Here is a 2,868-nt window from a genome sequence, read left to right on the forward strand (position 1 = left end):
ACCTGGAGCATATCTAGGATTACCATAGCTGGACTGCATACATGGCAGCAAAAAAGCTTTTTCTTGTACCTCTGTTTGCAGTCATATTTGATAGCCATTTCTTATTTCAATCTGGCACTCTTCATATACGTGGGTACAGAAACACCCAGAACTCCCAACCAGCAAGGTCAAAGGCCATGTTTGTTGGAAACTGGTGTCTCAATACATCTAGAACAGTGTTTCTCAACCTTGACAATTTTAAGGCATGTGGACTTCAACTCCCAGAATTCCACAGCCAGCAATGCTGGCTGTGGAATTTTGGGAATTGAAGTCCATATGCCTTAAAATTGTCAAGGTTGAGAAACACTGATCTAGAACTAGGGTGGTCTACAGCAGAGACGGGAAAACTATAGCTGGCTCAGGAATTCTGGGAGTTGAAGCCACAGCTCATAAAAGGGTCATAGTTCCCCATCCCTGGTCGACAGTATGCATAATGCTTGAACTAGTTTCATTTCTCTCAACATTTTGAAACGCTAGAAAGGCAGAGGTATGTTCCCTTAAAAAAAAAAAACTTTCTATGCTCCCAGTGAATGTTGAAGAGGAAGATGCAAAGAAGTTGGGAAAGAGAAGCTCTGTTAATAAAAAGGATGATTATTGTCAATATCGATTTAAGCCGAATGTAAATTTTTCCTGCCCTGCTAAATTTTTTTTCATCCATCTGGATGGAAGCAGATGTTTTCAGAAAAGGTGCAATTTCTTTTCTTTTTCATTGCCTCTGTAATCTCCATCGTTGTTATCTTCTCATTTAAGATATGTCGCATGTTCTCTGGCACCTTTGGAAGATCAGCTCCTTTTAAAATTTAAATAGTCCTGTATTGCCTCTTTGGAAACCACCTCCGCCTTGTAAAGTGCGATTTCTTAATGTTATTATTGTACATTCATGTTGCACTTTATCTCTTTTTTAATATCCAATTCAGATTATCAGTAATGCTCGTTCAATAAGTATCACAAGTTAGGAATGTCACAAGTGTGAAAGATAAATTTAACAAAATAACCATTGATTGCAAGACAATTTTGGCCAACTGAAATTTATCCTTGCTTGCTCATGTAAAGACCTCCTGATTATTGCCTTTTCGTTGTGGAGTCGGGATTAAAATTTGGATGTATTACAAATGTCAGGCGTCTACTAAATTGTCAAAAGGATGACTAGAATTAAGATGAATTACCCTTTTGCCTTCTGAAAGGGCAGTGCTTGAGTTATAGAGCTAATGTGGTATTCAGTGTAGATTCAGGTGGCTGTTACCTATCTATTTAAGTGAGGATTGATAGCGATGTTGTTTTCCCCAACAAACAGGATAAACACATTGCTACACTGTTGAAGTGAAAGTACAATTTCCAACCACTGGTTTATTGGCATGCTCCAGTTAGAAAATCACTAATCCCTCCCCCCAACATCCCTTTGAATCAATACAGAATGTGTAAGGACGGTGAGAGTGGTGGCTCATATAACAGGTTTTCATTCACATCTAATAGTGGTGTAACCCTTTAGGTTGCAGATCTCAGATAAGGCTACTTAAATTGAATTTTAAGCAGGGTTAATTTCCTTGCAAGAAAAAAAATGCAATAGCCACTGCATTATCCAAATTTCTTCCATAGTAGTGTTGGGGGTTTTTTTGTTGCTGTTTGAATATATGACCTAAGTTAAATATGGAAAAATGTGCCTTTTTGTACCAGCAGCTGAAAATGACAGAATGTATCATGTTTGCTCATTTTACAGAAAAGTCTATCACCTTCATTACCTTAGGAAGAGGTTATTTAAAATACTTGAAGTGTACTTTGCCTAATTGATAACATTTGCATGTGATGACACTTCTTACTATAATCATGCTATAAAACCAAAGTGTTATTCATGATGAGTTCTAGCTTAGTAGTCTGTATGTTTTTGTAGGCAGGACTTATGAATCCAGAGAGTTACAGGTAGTCCTCGACTTAACAATAGTTTGTTTAGTGATTATTCAAAATTACAACGGCACTGGGAAAAGTGACTTATGACAATGTTTCATACTTATGACCGTTTCAGCATCCCCAGGGTCATGTTATTTACATTTGGATGCTTGACAGCTGGTTCATATTATGACGGTTGCAGCATCCTGGGGTCATGTCCTCCCCTTTTGCGACCTTCTGACAAAGTCAATGGGGAAGACAGATTCACTTCACAACCCTGTTATTTGGTTAACAGCTGGAATGATTAACCAATGTGGGAAGAAAAGTTGTAAATTGGGGCAAAACTCACTCAACAAATTTCTCACTTAGCAACATAAATTTTGGGCTCAATTTTGGTCGTAAGTTGAGGACTACCTATCAATTTAGAAACCACATTGTAACCAAGAATGAGCTTGATCATAGGAGTATTCGGAGAGGTGCTTTACTTGATCCAGCCTCTTCACTCCACTTTTGACCTCTTGACTGGCTGTACTTCTTCACTTGATACAGTCCTCTGTAAAGCACATCACGGGAGCCTGTCTTTAAGAAGTGGCCATCAAAGCATAAACGTTCATATGTTTGACATAAACCATTGCATCAAGGAACCTCATGGCTAATTCAACAGTCTTTCTATGTAGACCAGTGGCCTAACTTGGCGCAAGCCAGCTCTTTGTATTTCTTTGCCTTATCAATAATATAAATATAATTAAGCTGCATTCCGGTTGGGCTAAAATGTTTATATGATTTTTCTCCTCCTCTTTCACTCCTATTCAGAATTTATCTTAACTATTAGTGTTAATGCCACTTCCTCAATATTTTCAAACGGTAATGCACATCCAAGTGGGCCATTTTAAAATGGCATTTTAGATGTGCATTGCAGCATATATAAGGAACTCCTGAATTGTA

This window comes from Protobothrops mucrosquamatus, unplaced genomic scaffold (assembly GCF_001527695.2).
Source record: "Protobothrops mucrosquamatus isolate PMUCROS unplaced genomic scaffold, P.Mucros_1.0 scaffold304, whole genome shotgun sequence".
NCBI lineage: Eukaryota > Metazoa > Chordata > Lepidosauria > Squamata > Viperidae > Protobothrops > Protobothrops mucrosquamatus.